We start from the raw sequence: 18,337 nt of genomic DNA on the forward strand, positions 1-18,337 counted from the left end.
TTGCAGGGCGGGTGTCTGACGTCAATTCCGGGACCAGACAGGCTGAAGTGATCGCAAGGGCTGAGTAAGTTCAGACCTACTCAGAAACTGCACAAAATGTTTTTGCAGAGCTCGGCTGCACAGGCGTTCACACACTTGCAAAGCTAAAATACACTCCCTATAGGCAGCGAGCTATCAACTCGGAATGACCCCCATGGTTTTGCCCATTAGCTAACAAATTTGCTGCTGCGATCAGATCTTATTCAGTAAGGATTGCATTTTCTGATAAAAAGCAGTTCAAATAGTTGCTGCCCAGATATAGAGAAAAAACGGCCATTGCAGAAATTGCGAATGCATCGCAATATGCGGGCTGATCGCATAACCATATACAATTCCCGGAACATCGAAGACACAAGAGGCTGGAAGTGGTCATCGCTAACGTCAGAGTCACTCTTAAAAACGCCTGGGCATGCCTGTGTTTTTTCAGAAAATGGCAGGTTTCCACCCAGAAACGTCAGCTTCCTATCAGTCAAACAGCCTCTGCATTGCGATCACGATGTGTACGCAATTTCTGTCGCTATAGTAACTCGCACCTGCACAATGCGAACGTTGCGCATGCGCAGCCGTTCAATAATCATCTGAATTGCGATTTGCTAATTTTGTAATCCTTACTGAATGAGATCCTAAAACTATGCAAGTACTAGGATGCCGATTACAGATTAAAATGGCTTTATTCTTTCAATTTCAAAATCTATACTTAATTGTAAAATAGTTTTAAATATACATTGCTTTTTTTTCTGACAACATGGAACTGAAAACTCAATTCTGACCAGGTCACGCATGAGTAAAACCTTTTACAGGGGACCAGCAAAGCAGTACATTAACCCTTGCAGCTCAGGGCCTTTATTGCTAAGGCAGCTGAGCCTCATAAAGTCACCAAGCCGATATTTAGTTGATAAGTGACTTTATATTGTCATGAAAAGCAGTAAAAAAAAAACTTAGGAGAGGAAAAAAATCAGTTAAGTGTTTTGTTTTTTTATTTTCTCCTGTTTCGTTTGCCAGTGGCTCCACCTCCAGCATACCTGTGCTCATCTAAGGGCTCCAGGCAGTGTGAAATACCTGCATATCCCCGCCCTGCGCAGAGTGTGAAAGGTGCATTTAGAAGCCAACATCAGCCACAGAGACATCTATCTCACCCAATATACCAGGTAATTGTACTATATAATCTAATGCTTAGAGATTTCCAACTCACATATACCATGTTGTGGGCTGTATAAATCAAACTGAGACTGATTAGATCAATTACGTGCTATTCAGCAGTCAGAAAATAGCAATAGTCAGTGTAAGAAAAAAAAAGTAAGGCTATTTAAAATCATACGCTCTCCAATCAGATTACTGTGGATGGAGGAAGAGAATGTAGCAGGGGGCTAATAAGGGTCCTGTTTAAGTCAAGAATAGGTCTACCTCTTGAATAAGCTGGTCGCAAGTATGTATATACAATACAACTAAATTGTGTGGAAATTCATACAGGCAGATTTATCAAAAGCTATAAAGCGCTACTGATTACATTTCACACGTGATAATTTCTTTTTTATAGTTTCACCAGAACGTATTTCCATCCGTAATAGCAATTACCAATGGCAAGTTCCAGGACTGAAAGCCTAAATGGGAATTCACTGTGCAAGAGCAGAGCAAAATCATAGCCAATGCCGTGAGAAGGGAAGGACACACGTGCCCACTCTCCGGTGTGTGTGTGTCCCCTGCCCATAAAAAAACACTCTATGTAGCCAGTGATTGCATTAACTTAAAGCAATAGAAGTGCTTAGGATGATTCTGTACAGCTGATCACTGAGATATTAATTGCATGTCTCATACTAAAGGTGCGTGGTTTCTGCATGCTTGCCAACCTTTCCTCCCGGAAATCCTAGGTCAAGGGAGGATGAGGTCCACGTGGAGGGGCAGGGGTGTCATGTTGATAATCACGCTTATACCATCCTGCCCCTGTTACATAATGCTGCTTTTTTGTGGTATTGTGTCATGGGGGGAGGGAGGGGGCATTATAATGTGGTTCATAGCAAGGACACCTACGACCGTTCATAGAGTAATGGGTGGGATGCAGGAGGCTTAACTACTGTCACGGAACCCACTCTACTAAAAACATCAGTCTCAGAAATTCCGGTAGAGTAAGCATGTATGGTTTTCCTTGCATTGCAGTAGTCTCCCAGGGTCTCGGAAATGTAGAAATCTTAAAACACACCAAGCTGTATTTCAGCATCTTTCTATGCTTAAAGTTAGCATCTTGGTCCTTGCACATGCTGACACACAGATGTACACCAGGGAAAGACTTCTAGAGGTACACACACACACACACACTGCAGCACTGACTCAGAATCGGGCTCTTAGCAGCATGAATGTACTAGGGACGTGTGGTAGTATGAGTGCAATTGCGACTCACTTAATGGGGGTAATTCCAAGTTGATCGCAGCAGGATTTTTGTTAGCAATTGGGCAAAACCATGTGCACTGCAGGGGAGGCAGATATAACATGTGCAGAGAGAGTTAGATTTGGGTGGGGTGTGTTCAATCTGCAATCTAATTTGCAGTGTAAAAATAAAGCAGCCAGTATTTACCCTGCACAGAAATAAAATAACCCACCCAAATCTAACTCTTTCTGCACATGTTATATCTGCCTCCCCTGCAGTGCACATGGTTTTGCCCAATTGCTATCAAAAATCCTGCTGCAATCAACTTGGAATTACCCCCATTGTGCAACTGTCATTCAGCCCCTGTAAAGGGATAGATGGATGCTGACATCATATGTTAATAAAAGGCACAGTACAGATTTGTCAGATATACTAATAGTGTAATGGAAACAGATTTGGCTCTTGTTGTTATGGGAATATTTATAACCCTTCCTTCCTGCAGTTATCATCTACAGGAAGTTTTATATTTACATTTTAGTTGCAAATGACCTGTAAGAACATCTTTTCCCAACAATGTGTAATAACCGTTGTATACATGGGATCTCTGTAATCTGGAGTGTTTTATGGCAGATAGTACCCACATGTCTCCTGAGTAGTATCACATTACTCACTAAACTAAACTAACCACTATGCATTTCTGTTGTTTTGTCAATTACATGTGCTTAAGAAGCATAAAACTTTTCTGTATGCTTAATAAACCATAACATTAACCAATATTCTGGAAGGTTTGTACAGAGTGATCAGTATAAATAGTCCATGACATTTTTCATCAGATGTCAGTAATAAACCTGGTGAAATTTTAGAATTTCAGGGATAGTTCTACTCAAGTCATAACAAACCCTGCTTGTGCTGACACAAGTCTTAGCATGTTCCACCTCTCTCAGTCAGCGGAGAGAACACACAACTGTCTCTGTATATCTCCTACATTTTACACTACAAATGAGAGATCATCTCAGCACATCGTCTAACACGATCTGTAAATGCATCACGTGGACATTGTACTGAATTATTACTTTATTTATAAATATACATATATATATAACGTAAAAAGTATGAGCGCCCACCACACTCACAGTGGGCTGTGTGTATCCGCCCGGCCTTCCTCCTCCTGCTGCTCCTGGAAGTGGCTTCCCTGGGCTGCATACTGTCCCGGGGCCGGCTCCCTGCTCTTTACAGGAGGGAACACCAAGCCAGACCAAGCCCACTGACGAAGTCTGATGACGAAACGCGTATGGGCGTGGTCTGACGTGCGGACACTGAATCCCGAACGCTGATTTGCACTGTGGGATAATTTCATGCTGGTTATACAAGCGGTGGTTTAACCGCCTTTTACGGTACGGGTTTTTACTTGATTACCGTGGATGTGTTTTAAATAAATTGTTTACACTTTTAGGGGTACATTTACTAAGCAGTGATAAGAGTGGAGAAGTGAGCCAGTGGAGATATTTCCCCATCAACCAATCAGCAGCTCTGTATCATTTTATAGTATGCAAATTATAGATGTTACTTCAGTGCTGATTGGTTGCCATGGGCACTTCTCCACTGGCTCACTTCTCTGCTCTTATCACTGCTTAGTAAATGCACCCCTTAATGCACTATTGGCGCTCCCTGCTCTTTTCATATTTTCTGGCATACATATATATATATTTAACCATTTAACCATTCTGTTACTGTTAGAAGTACTGCCTTCCGTATGAGGTAACTAAAAGGGCATGAAGTCACCATGTCTACGTTCACAGCAGAAGGTTGACCTTTATGATGTTGACATGGTTAAAACATACTTCCCAACTTTGTATCTCCACAAAGAGGAACAAGGGGTGTGGCCTAAGAAAAGGGGCATGGCTTCACGGGAGGACCCGCGATCGAGAGCCAGGCCCCCGTTTTCATCACTGAGGGGGCATGCCCAGCGCTCTGGGAACTGCTGGCATGCCCCCTCTCCCTCTGACTCCAGTAAATAGACCCTGTGCGCATGCGCACAGCGTCTATTCACCACTGCTCTGCTCTGGGCGCCTCCGCGGGACACTGCTGCCTGCGGGTGGGACAGCGGGACAGTGCCCAAAAAACTGGACTGTCCCGCGAAAATCGGGACAGTTGGGAGGTATGGTTAAAATGTTCATTAATGTCGATATAACATCAGTATCCACCAGAGACATGCAATCAGGGGAGGCAGGGGAGGCAGAGCCTCACCTGTCATGCTCCCTGTCATACTTTACAGTTTTGACTATAAAATTGATTGGAATAAAACAAAGAAGATGCTTATAACTTCTAAGCATATTCTTTGAATTATTGCAGCATTTCATAGATAAAACTGGCCAGAGCTGCAGGGCTCCCGAAATTACAGGGAGAGATAAAGATGAGGCAGCAAGAGCTGAGCCTCCTCTCACACACTGTCAGAGCCTGCCTGTACAGCGGGACTGGGCTACACAGCAGCCAATCATGCTGCTTAGAAAAGAGAAATGGGAGGCATGCCTCAGTGTGGGGGCGTACTTGTGCTATGTCATGTGACCAATCCAGGAAGTGCAGGAAGACAGACACCGGAGCTGCGCAGCGTGACAGAGGAGGAGGGAGATGGGGATCTGAAGTGCCAGCAGCAGCCACCCGTGCACAATGACTGGGGTGAGTAGCTGCCAGTACCTGGACTCTGAGTGTGTGTGTGTGTGAGAATTATCTGTAGTGAGTGTGGAGACAGAATTGTATGTGTATGTGTGTGTCTGTGTGTGTGTGTGTGTGTGTGTGTGTGTGTGTGTGTGTGGCATCTGTAGTGAGTGTGGACACAGGACTGTGTGTGTGTGTGTGGGGGGCACTGACAGCTTTGCTGGGCCCCAGTAATGAGTGGGGGCATGGCCAATGAAGGGGCGTGGCCAGAGCACTATTGAAAATCTAAAAAAAAACCTGACATGTGGCGGCAAAGCTGGTGTGCACAACGCAGTGGGGGAGCCGGTGTCAGAACTGGTGGGTGGCAGCGCAAGGGAGGGCGCGATGGCTCCCCTTCCTTTCATCGCAGTAGAGACTGGCCACCGCTGAGTTGCCTGTCACCCCAGCACATGTCAGAATTTGCTGGGCTGGGAGAGAGGCTGCTGCAGCGGCGGCGGACAGTCCTCTCTCCCCACCCAACATGCTGCTGTCAACAACAAGGAAGGTGGAGGGCAGCGGGACCAGGGCACCCCCGGGCCCCTCCAATGGGCCTGGGACAGGTAGAGAGTACCCTCCACCTCCTCTCGTCGCCACTGTATGTGTGTATCATCTGTAGTGAGTGTGGGGACTGGGCTATATGTATGTGTGTGTGTGTGTGTGTGTGTGTGTGTGTGTGTGTCATCTGTACTAAGTGTGGGAACAGGGCTGTGTGTGTGTGTGTGTGTGTGTGTGTGTGTGTGTACGGGTGTGGCATCTGCAGTGAGTGTGGGGACAGGACTGTGTGTGTGTGTGTGTGTGTGTTGCATTGAATAGGGGGACACAGACTCCCAGCACCCAGACCCACCCCCATGTGTGCCTCCACAGCCGCTGACCCCACCGCACATCACTGGTATCCACATCCTATCCGCATCAGTGGCACATTCACAGTCAGCCAATCACAAGCTGTCTGCTAATGCTGGCAGATGCAAGCAGGCATGAGGACCAGAACCACACAAGTCTGGATAGACAAATATGAGTTTATCAATTTTCGTGACATCCAGAGTGACAGTGCAAGATCACGCTGCAATAACTGGCATACCACTCACTCTGCATCCATTCTTGTGAGTACTCAGTTCTATACAAATTATAACTTTTCATGGGAACATAGTACAGATTTTATAAATGTTTCATTTGACAGAATATAAGCAAGCACCGATAAACAAATATACTATCACACATCTCATTTTGAATTAGATACATCCCGCCACTTGCCACATGTATGGTGGCATTTATTAACGTCGTCTGCATGTAGATTTGTGAAAATAAATGCAAATGACAGCTCTTCTGATAAGAGCTGTCCATTGTGATATCCGGACCTCCTAGTGTTTGCCCCAGGAGTCCTTCTACACATGCGCGGCCATCTAGCAGCACATGCTCAAGACACACGGGGATCTCTATTGGATCCCTCTCGGGGAATTATGCAAAAGGAAGCCATAGGATTCTATAAGCAACACCATCTAAAGATAGCTTTGCCTACTGGGTACGAGCTCTGGAAAGTTTTGCTTTCTGGAGCTTGATACATATGGGAAATGTGGTCAAACCTCTGAGAACTGTAGTTTTCGAAGATATGACCGCGTTTTTTGCTGTTAGTACATCCGCCCATAGAGATATATACTGGTGTATGCATCATGAAATGTATTGCTTTGATGTAGTTTTTTTCCTAAATAAAGCATACTGCACTTGGAGTGACCCAACTAGTCCTTGTGGTCAAACCAATAGCTGAAATATTTCAGCATGTGGAGTAGGGTACCATAAAACATAGTACATTAATATTCATTCACCCCTGGTATCCTACAAACAGAGACTTCACAGGGGTTTAGTATGAAATACCTACAATCAAAATCCTGACAGCCAAAATCCCGACAACAATTGAACGACGGCCAAAATCCTGACAAGGTCAAAATACCGACATTTACAATACCAACAAGGTCAAAATACCAACATTTAAAATGTTGATCGGTCAAAATGTCGATACAAGTTTTCACTGGTTTTTTTTTGCGTGTGTATGTCGACATGGACAACGTATAATTGTACCGCTGTACTCGCCATGCTTCAGGCATGGTGCCTTGCTGCGCTTGCCACACTATTATATTCCTCTTCCAGGTCCACTGGGATGGTAAAGTATGTCAGTTTCCAAGAAAAAATCCTGAAAAACTCATGTTGACTTTTTGACCTGTCGACATTTAAATGTTGGTATTTTGACCTTGTCGTTATTTTACATGTCGAAATTTTGACCATGTCAGGATTTTGACCTTGTCGAGATTTTGACCGTCGGTCAGGGGTTGTCGGGATTTTGACCGTCTGGATTTTAATTGTAGGTAAATTGACTGCATCCCCTTCACAGGTATCCTTATATTTGGGAGTAATCATTACTATATTTGAATATTATATTTCTGCAGCGGGGTACACTGGTATTCCACAGGGAATAACATCAGGACCAACTACACAGGGACCAACTACAGCAGTGGCGGATCTAGACTTAACTTTTAGAGGGGGCGGTTTAAGAATTATGACTCCTCCCCCTAATCATAACTCCTCCCACTTAGAAATGCCCTTCCCGTTCGCTCCTAAAATTTTCTATTGTTGCCATTACTAATAAAATGTTGCCAGTTAGTGGAGAGAACCCTGCACACTGGTGATACAGACTGGCGAATCGCCATTCCTGCATAGCACACAGAATGAGCCGAAATTCACATTATAGCACACAGAGTGAGCCGAAATTCACATTATACCACACGGTATGTGCTAAAATTCACATTATAGCATACAGAATGAGCCGAAATTCACATTATACCACACGGTGTGAGCTAAAATTCTCATTATAGCACACAGAATGAGCCAAAATTCACATTATACCACACGGTATAAGCCGAAATTCACATTATAGCACACTGTATGAGCCGAAATTCACATTATAGCACACTGAATGAGCCGAAATTCACATTATAGTACACCGTGTGAGCCGAAATAATGCAGGCACTGGGACAAGGGGAATCCTACCCCCTTATTAACTGTACACTGGGGCAGCGAGGAAAAAAAAACACAGGGGAGCCTGCCCCCTTCTTTACTCCGTTAGGCAGAGTATTGCAGCGGAAGGGCTTAAACAGTATCTCACCCCGAGCTGCGGGTCTGCGGATCTTCTGTCACCTCCGCCTGGCTCTCGGGCTGCACTCTTTGTCCCAGGTCCACTTCTGGACTGGAGGTCCTCTGCCAGATCAGTCATCTGTCCCACCACTCCACTCAAATGGCCGTCGAGCTGTCCCTGTCTTGGAGGGACATGGTGACATACACACTGTGGCTTTAAGGGACATAGTGACAAATACGGGGACCAGGAGAGGGATTTGGTGACAAACATACTGGGGGAGGGGGGGCATGGTGACATACACACTGGGGCCTGGGACAGTACTGGAGCAGACACACACTTTAGCTGGGGGGGGGGGGGGGGGGGCGGCACTGGGACGGTACAAGAGGAGACACACACTTTAGCTAGGAGAAGAGTGGGGGAGACTTGGTACAAACACACATTAGCTAGGAGGGGGAACTTGGCATACACTTTAGCTAGGAGAAGAGGGGGGAGACATGGCACACAGACACATTAGCTAGGAGGGGAGGGGGGCGACGTGGCACACAGACACATTACCTAGGAGGGGAGGGGGGAGACATGGCACACAGACACTTTAGCTAGGAGAGGAGGAGACATGGTATACACTTTAGCTAGGAGGGGGGCATACATGTTGAAACATACTGTATTTTGGAGTCCGTTGGCCCGCACGCTGCAGCATGAGGAGACAGAGAAGGGACGGCAGAGGCAGCAGTGTCCCCGCCGGCTTCTGTTCTGACCACGCCCCCTCCTCCCTGTAAGCCGACGGACAGATTGGCTGCTGCTGCTGCACTGTGTCACTCTTCCGCAGCGTTCTCTCTCCCCTTCCGCCGCCGCGCTGCAGCGCTCTCCAGTCCGTTCCCGGGCCGCACCGGCAGTAACACCAACACCGCAGCGGGACCCAGCCATCCATCCCGATGGCGGTATGTTTAGGGGGGGCGTTCGCCCTAATCGCCCCCCCCCCCCCCCCCCCCCCCCCCACTAAATCCGCCACTGAACTACAGACCGGTATCAAACCTTCCTTTTCTAGGAAAGGTTATTGAGAAAGTGGTTGCAAATCAACTGGAAACCCGCCTGACAACCCATGATATCTATGATCCATTCCAATTAGGATTCAGGAGAAGATATAGCACTGAAACAGCCCTGGTGTGTGTGTTAAATGATCTTCTGATGGCAAGAGACAGAGGTGATTGTTCAATATTAATCCTTCTGGATCTCTCTGCAGCATTTGATACCGTGGACCATGGGCTTCTGATTGAGCGACTGATACATTTTTGTGGACTGGATGGCACAGTCCTAAGCTGGTTCAAATAATTTCTCACAGGCAGGTCACAGAGAGTATCGTCTGGAGTATACTCATCACCATCAGTGCCATTGCCATGTGGTGTCCCACAAGGTTCTATATTATCCTCCATGCTTTTTGCAGTATACATGCTCCCGCTGGGTGAAGTAATCAGGCGCCATGGGCTGGTCTACCACTGCTATTCAGATGATACATAACTGTACTTGTCCATTGCTCCGGGCACTAATAACCCAATAGCAACCCTAAATGGTTGTCTAGCTGAACTCCAGGAGTGGATGAGTGCCAGTTGGCTGCAACTGAATCCAGATAAAACAGAGGTCCTTATGATAGGACCGCAACATCAAAGGTCAAGACTGCAGCATAGCCAACCAACTGGACTTACACTCGGGGATTCAGAATTACAAACCACTGATTGTGTGCGGAATCTTGGCGTTGTCCTGGATGGTGGCTTGACACTTAAACATCAGATATCAGCCACAATCAAATCCTCATTCTTTCACCTGAGGAACATAGCCAGAATCAAGCACTTAATTCCCTCAGATGATCTCCAAAAAGTCATCCATGCATTTGTATCATCTCGATTAGACTACTGTAATGCCCTCTACCTTGGTCTCCCAGCAATAGAATTGCACCGCTTACAGCTGGTGCAAAACACAGCTGCCAGGCTGTTAACCGACCAGCCCCGTTCTAGCCACATAACATCCATACTCTACTCCCTTCACTGGCTGCCTGTAAAATGGCGAATCATCTTCAAGATTGGCTTACTGAGTTTCAAAACCCTACATGACCAGGGCCCAAGGTACCTGAAGCAGCTTCTGACCCCATACTGCCCCAATCGATTACTGCGATCTGTAGATGAAGGACTTTTAGCAGTACCTAGAATCTCCCGTAATTCTTCTGGGGGTTGAGCTTTTAGTCATGTGGCTCCGACTCTAAGGAACTCACCCGCACAGTGCGAGAGGCCCCAACTATAGAATCCTTCAAAAGTAGACTCAAGATTTTCCTGTTTACTCAAGCATTTCCGCAATGTCCCCTTAGTATCTACATGCTTCTGTATTTTATGAAAAACTTTTTTGTACTTTATTATTTTCTGTACTATATTATGCTGTGCATCTGTTAAGCGCCTTGAGTCCTATTGAAGAGCGCTTTATATATAAAATTATTTTCTCTAACGTCCTAGTGGATGCTGGGGACTCCGAAAGGACCATGGGGAATAGCGGCTCCGCAGGAGACTGGGCACAAAAGTAAAAAGCTTTAGGACTACCTGGTGTGCACTGACTCCTCCCCCTATGACCCTCCTCCAAGCCTCAGTTAGATTTTTGTGCCCGAACGAGACGGGTGCAGGCTAAGGGGCTCTCCTGAGCTGCTTAGTGTAAAGGTTTAAAGTAGGTTTTTTATTTTCAGTGAGACCTGCTGGCAACAGGCTCACTGCACCGAGGGACTAAGGGGAGAAGAAGCGAACTCGCCTGCGTGCAGAGTGGATTGGGCTTCTTAGGCTACTGGACATTAGCTCCAGAGGGACGATCACAGGCCCAGCCATGGATGGGTCCCGGAGCCGCGCCGCCGGCCCCCTTACAGAGCCAGAAGAGTGAAGAGGTCCGGAAAATCGGCGTCAGAAGACGTCCTGTCTTCAATAAGGTAGCGCACAGCACCGCAGCTGTGCGCCATTGCTCTCAGCACACTTCACACTCCGGTCACTGAGGGTGCAGGGCGCTGGGGGGGGCGCCCTGAGATGCAATAAAAAACCTTTTTTTGGCAAAAAAATACATCACATATAGCTCCTGGGCTATATGGATGCATTTAACCCCTGCCAATTTTTCCATTAAAAAGCGGGAGAAAGGCCGCCGAGAAGGGGGCGGAGCCTATCTCCTCAGCACACTGGCGCCATTTTTTCCTCACAGCTCCGTTGGAGGAAGGCTCCCTGACTCTCCCCTGCAGTCCTGCACTACAGAAACAGGGTAAAACAAGAGAGGGGGGGCACTAAATTGGCATATTAATATATACAGCAGCTATATTAGGGAAAAACACTTATATAAGGTTATCCCTGTATATATATAGCGCTCTGGTGTGTGCTGGCAAACTCTCCCTCTGTCTCCCCAAAGGGCTAGTGGGGTCCTGTCCTCTATCAGAGCATTCCCTGTGTGTGTGCTGTGTGTCGGTACGCTGTGTCGACATGTATGAGGAGGAAAATGGTGTGGAGGCGGAGCAATTGCCTGTGTTAGTGATGTCACCCCCTAGGGAGTCGACACCTGACTGGATGGTCTTATGGAAAGAATTACGTGATAGTGTCGGCACTTTACAAAAGACTGTTGACGACATGAGACAGCCGGCAAATCAGTTAATACCTGTACAGGCGTCTCAAACACCGTCAGGGGCTATAAAACGCCCGTTACCTCAGGTCGATACAGACACTGACACGGACACTGACTCCAGTGTCGACGGTGAGGAAACAAACGTATTTTCCAGTAGGGCCACACGTTACATGATCACGGCAATGAAGGAGGTTTTGAACATTTCTGATACTACAAGTACCACAAAAAAGGGTATTATGTGGGGTGTGAAAAAACTACCCGTAGTTTTTCCAGAATCAGATGAATTAAATGAGGTGTGTGATGAAGCGTGGGTTTCCCCCGATAAAAAACTGCTAATTTCTAAAAAATTATTGGCATTATACCCTTTCCCGCCAGAGGTTAGGGCGCGTTGGGAAACACCCCCTAGAGTGGATAAGGCGCTCACACGCTTATCAAAACAAGTGGCGTTACCGTCTCCTGATACGGCCGCCCTCAAGGAACCAGCTGATAGGAAGCTGGAAAATATCCTAAAAAGTATATACACACATACTGGTATTATACTGCGACCAGCAATCGCCTCAGCCTGAATGTGCAGTGCTGGGGTGGCTTGGTCGGATTCCCTGACTGAAAATATTGATACCCTGGACAGGGACAATATATTATTGACTATAGAGCATTTAAAGGATGCATTTCTATATATGCGTGATGCACAGAGGGATATTTGCACTCTGGCATCAAGAGTAAGTGCGATGTCCATTTCTGCCAGAAGAGGGTTATGGACGCGACAGTGGTCAGGTGATGCGGATTCCAAACGGCATATGGAAGTATTGCCGTATAAAGGGGAGGAGTTATTTGGGGTCGGTCTATCGGACCTGGTGGCCACGGCAACGGCTGGGAAATCCACCTTTTTACCCCAAGTCACCTCACAGCAGAAAAAGATACCGTCTTTTCAGGCTCAGTCCTTTCGTCCCCATAAGGGCAAGCGGGCAAAAGGCCACTCATATCTGCCCCGGGGCAGAGGAAGGGGAAAAAGACTGCAGCAGACAGCCTCTTCCCACGAACAGAAGCCCTGCCCCGCTTCTGCCAAGTCCTCAGCATGACGCTGGGGCCTTACAAGCGGACTCAGGCACGGTGGGGGCCCGTCTCAAGTATTTCAGCGCGCAGTGGGCTCACTCGCAAGTGGACCCCTGGATCCTGCAGGTAGTATCTCAGGGGCACAAATTGGAATTCGAGACGTCTCCCCCTCGCCGGTTCCTGAAGTCTGCTTTACCAACGTCTCCCCCCGACAGGGAGGCGGTATTGGAAGCCATTCACAAGCTGTATTCCCAGCAAGTGATAATCAAGGTACCCCTCCTACAACAGGGAAAGGGGTATTATTCCACGCTGTTTGTGGTACCGAAGCCGGACGGCTCGGTGAGACCCATTTTAAATCTGAAATCCTTGAACACTTACATAAAAAGGTTCAAGTTCAAGATGGAGTCACTCGGAGCAGTGATAGCGAACCTGGAAGAAGGGGACTATATGGTGTCTCTGGACATCAAGGATGCTTACCTCCATGTCCCAATTTGCCCTTCTCACCAAGGGTACCTCAGGTTTGTGGTACAGAACTGTCACTATCAGTTTCAGACGCTGCCGTTTGGATTGTCCACGGCACCCCGGGTCTTTACCAAGGTAATGGCCGAAATGATGATTCTTCTTCGAAGAAAAGGCGTCTTAATTATCCCTTACTTGGACGATCTCCTGATAAGGGCAAGGTCCAGAGAACAGTTTGAGGTCGGAGTAGCACTATCTCAAGTAGTACTACGACAGCACGGATGGATTCTAAATATTCCAAAATCGCAGCTGATTCCGACGACACGTCTGCTGTTCCTAGGAATGATTCTGGACACAGTACAGAAAAAGGTGTTTCTCCCGGAAGAGAAAGCCAGGGAGTTATCCGACCTAGTCAGGAACCTCCTAAGACCAGGCCAAGTGTCAGTACATCAATGCACAAGGGTCCTGGGAAAGATGGTGGCTTCTTACGAAGCGATTCCATTCGGCAGATTCCACGCAAGAACTTTTCAGTGGGATCTGCTGGACAAATGGTCCGGATCGCATCTTCAAATGCATCAGCGGATAACCCTGTCTCCAAGGACAAGGGTGTCTCTCCTGTGGTGGTTACAGAGTGCTCATCTCCTAGAGGGCCGCAGATTCGGCATTCAGGATTGGGTCCTGGTGACCACGGATGCCAGCCTGAGGGGCTGGGGAGCAGTCACACAGGGAAGAAATTTCCAGGGCTTGTGGTCAAGCATGGAAACGTCACTTCACATAAATATCCTGGAACTCAGGGCCATTTACAATGCCCTAAGTCAGGCAAGACCTCTGCTTCAGGGTCAGCCGGTGTTGATCCAGTCGGACAACATCACGGCAGTCGCCCACGTAAACAGACAGGGCGGCACAAGAAGCAGGAGGGCAATGACGGAAGTGGCAAGGATTCTTCGCTGGGCGGAAAATCATGTGATAGCACTGTCAGCAGTGTTCATTCCGGGAGTGGACAACTGGGAAGCAGACTTCCTCAGCAGACACGATCTTCACCCGGGGGAGTGGGGACTTCACCCAGAAGTCTTCCACATGATTGTGAACCGTTGGGAAAAACCAAAGGTGGACATGATGGCGTCCCGCCTCAACAAAAAACTGGACAGATATTGCGCCAGGTCAAGGGACCCTCAGGCAATAGCTGTGGACGCTCTGGTAACACCGTGGGTGTACCAGTCAGTGTATGTGTTCCCTCCTCTTCCTCTCATACCAAAAGTACTGAGAATCATAAGAAGGAGAGGAGTAAAGACTATACTCGTGGCTCCGGATTGGCCAAGAAGGACTTGGTACCCGGAAATTCAAGAGATGCTCACGGAAGACCCGTGGCCTCTACCTCTAAGAAAGGACCTGCTCCAGCAGGGACCATGTCTGTTCCAAGACTTACCGCGGCTGCGTTTGACGGCATGGCGGTTGAACGCCGGATCCTGAAGGAAAAAGGCATTCTGGATGAAGTCATCCCTACCCTGATCAAAGCCAGGAAGGATGTGACCGTACAACATTATCACCGTATTTGGCGAAAATATGTTGCGTGGTGCGAGGCCAGGAAGGCCCCTACAGAGGAATTTCAACTGGGTCGATTCCTGCATTTCCTGCAAACAGGACTGTCTATGGGCCTAAAATTAGGGTCCATTAAGGTTCAAATTTCGGCCCTGTCAATATTCTTCCAAAAAGAACTAGCTTCTGTTCCTGAAGTTCAGACGTTTGTCAAGGGAGTACTGCATATACAGCCTCCTTTTGTGCCTCCAGTGGCACCTTGGGATCTCAATGTAGTTTTGGGGTTCCTAAAATCACATTGGTTTGAACCACTCACCACTGTGGACTTAAAATATCTCACATGGAAAGTGGTAATGCTGTTAGCCCTGGCTTCAGCCAGGCGTGTTTCAGAATTGGCGGCTTTATCCTATAAAAGCCCTTACCTAATTTTTCATACGGACAGGGCAGAATTGAGGACTCGTCCTCAATTTCTCCCTAAGGTGGTTTCAGCATTTCACTTAAACCAGCCTATTGTGGTGCCTGCGGCTACTAGGGACTTGGAGGATTCCAAGTTACTGGACGTAGTCAGGGCCCTGAAAATATATTTCTCTGACGTCCTAGTGGATGCTGGGAACTCCGTAAGGACCATGGGGAATAGCGTCTCCGCAGGAGACTGGGCACAAAAAGTAAAAGCTTTAGACTAGCTGGTGTGCACTGGCTCCTCCCCCTATGACCCTCCTCCAAGCCTCAGTTAGATTTTTGTGCCCGAACGAGAAGGGTGCAAGCTAGGTGGCTCTCCTGAGCTGCTTAGAAGTAAAAGTTTAAATAGGTTTTTTATTTTCAGTGAGTCCTGCTGGCAACAGGCTCACTGCATCGTGGGACTAAGGGGAGAAGAAGCGAACTCACCTGACTGCAGAGTGGATTGGGCTTCTTGGCTACTGGACATTAGCTCCAGAGGGACGATCACAGGTTCAACCTGGATGGGTCCCGGAGCCGCGCCGCCGGCCCCCTTACAGAGCCAGAAGAGCGAAGAGGTCCAGAGAAAGCGGCGGCAGAAGACGTTCCTGTCTTCAAATAAGGTAGCGCACAGCACTGCAGCTGTGCGCCATTGCTCTCAGCACACTTCACACTCCGGTCACTGAGGGTGCAGGGCGCTGGGGGGGAGCGCCCTGAGACGCAATAAAAACGATATAAAAACCTTATATGGCTAAAAAAAATGCATCACATATAGCTCCTGGGCTATATGGATGCATTTATCCCCTGCCAGTTTCCTGAAAAAAGCGGGAGAAAAGGCCGCCGTGAAGGGGGCGGAGCCTTTCTCCTCAGCACACAAGCGCCATTTTCTTTCACAGCTCCGCTGGAAGGACGGCTCCCTGACTCTCCCCTGCAGTCCTGCACTACAGAAACAGGGTAAAACAGAGAGGGGGGCACTATTGGCAGCTAATATATAAATACAGCAGCTATAACAGGGAGTAACACTTATATAAGGTTATCCCTGTATATATATAGCGCTCTGGTGTGTGCTGGCAAACTCTCCCTCTGTCTCCCCAAAGGGCTAGTGGGGTCCTGTCCTCTATCAGAGCATTCCCTGTGTGTGTGCTTGGTGTCGGTACGATTGTGTCGACATGTATGAGGAGGAAAATGATGTGGAAGCAGAGCAATTGCCTGTGTTAGTGATGTCACCCCCTAGGGAGTCGACACCTGACTGGATGGTAGTAATTAAAGAATTACGTGACAATGTCAGCACTTTGCAAAAAACTGTTGACGACATGAGACAGCCGACAAATCAATTAGTGCCTGTTCAGGCGTCTCAGACACCGTCAGGGGCGCTAAAACGCCCGTTACCTCAGATGGTCGACACAGACCCTGACACGGATACTGAATCCAGTGTCGACGGTGACGAGACAAACGTAATGTCCAGTAGGGCCACACGTTACATGATCACGGCAATGAAGGAGGCATTGAACATTTCTGACACTACAAGTACCACAAAAAAGGGTATTATGTGGGGTGTGAAAAAACTACCAGTGGTTTTTCCTGAGTCAGATGAATTAAATGAGGTGTGTGATAAAGCGTGGGTTTCCCCCGATAAAATACTGCTGATTTCTAATAAATTATTGGCACTATACCCTTTCCCGCCAGAGGTTAGGGCACGTTGGGAAACACCCCCTAGGGTAGATAAGGCGCTCACACGCTTATCAAAACAAGTGGCGTTACCGTCTCCTGATACGGCCGCTCTCAAGGAACCAGCTGATAGAAGGCTGGAAAATATCTTAAAAGGTATATACACACATACCGGTGTTATACTGCGACCAGCGATCGCCTCAGCCTGGATGTGCAGCGCTGGAGTGGCTTGGTCGGATTCCCTGACTGAAAATATTGATACCCTGGATAGGGACAGTATATTATTAACTATAGAGCATTTAAAGGATGCATTACTATATATGCGAGATGCACAGAGGGATATTTGCACCCTGGCATCTAGAGTAAGTGCGATGTCCATTTCTGCCAGAAGAACGTTATGGACGCGACAGTGGTCAGGTGATGCGTATTCCAAACGACATATGGAAGTATTGCCGTATAAAGGGGAGGAGTTATTTGGGGTCGGTCTATCGGACCTGGTGGCCACGGCAACGGCTGGAAAATCCACCTTTTTACCCCAGGTCACCTCTCAGCAGAAAAAGACACCGTCTTTTCAAACCCAGTCCTTTCATCCCTATAAGGGCAAGAGGGAAAAAGGCCGCTCGTTCCTGCCCCGGGGCAGAGGAAGGGGAAAAAGACTGCACCATGCAGCCTCTTCCCAGGAGCAGAAGCCCTCCCCCGCTTCTGCCAAGTCCTCAGCATGACGCTGGGGCTCTGCAAGCAGACTCGGGCACGGTGGGGGGCCGTCTCAAGAATTTCAGCGCGCAGTGGGCTCACTCGCAAGTGGACCCCTGGATCCTGCAGGTAGTATCACAGGGGTACAAATTGGAATTCGAGACGTCTCCCCCTCGCCGGTTCCTGAAGTCTGCTCTACCAACGTCTCCCTCCGACAGGGAGGCAGTATTGGAAGCTATTCACAAGCTGTATTCCCAGCAGGTGATAATCAAGGTACCCCTCCTACAACAGGGAAAGGGGTATTATTCCACGCTGTTTGTGGTACCGAAGCCGGACGGCTCGGTGAGACCAATTTTAAATCTAAAATCTTTGAACACTTACATAAAAAGGTTCAAATTCAAGATGGAGTCACTCAGAGCAGTGATAGCGAACCTGGAAGAAGGGGACTATATGGTATCTCTAGACATCAAGGATGCTTATCTCCATGTCCCAATCTACCCTTCTCACCAAGGGTACCTCAGGTTTGTGATACAAAACTGTCATTATCAGTTTCAGACGCTGCCGTTTGGATTGTCCACGGCACCACGGGTCTTTACCAAGGTAATGGCCGAAATGATGATTCTTCTTCGAAGAAAAGGCGTATT

The 18,337-nt window shown here is 47.8% G+C and overlaps 1 protein-coding gene across 2 annotated transcripts in view; it reads left to right on the forward strand.

The window, feature by feature from the left end:
- Nucleotides 1-1,050: 1,050 nt before the first annotated feature.
- The window catches only part of LOC135056023 (actin-related protein 2/3 complex subunit 1A-A-like), an 87,498-nt gene continuing 70,211 nt past the window's right edge, over nt 1,051-18,337 (forward strand). The window contains exon 1 of one of the 2 annotated variants that reach the window (XM_063960730.1): nt 1,051-1,187. The gene's annotated coding sequence lies outside the window, so the exon portion shown is untranslated. Of the gene's footprint in view, nt 1,188-4,989; nt 5,078-18,337 lie in introns of those variants that run through there. The other variant, XM_063960729.1, reaches the window with a different exon arrangement.

This window comes from Pseudophryne corroboree, chromosome 3, assembly GCF_028390025.1.
Source record: "Pseudophryne corroboree isolate aPseCor3 chromosome 3, aPseCor3.hap2, whole genome shotgun sequence".
Classification (NCBI taxonomy): domain Eukaryota; kingdom Metazoa; phylum Chordata; class Amphibia; order Anura; family Myobatrachidae; genus Pseudophryne; species Pseudophryne corroboree.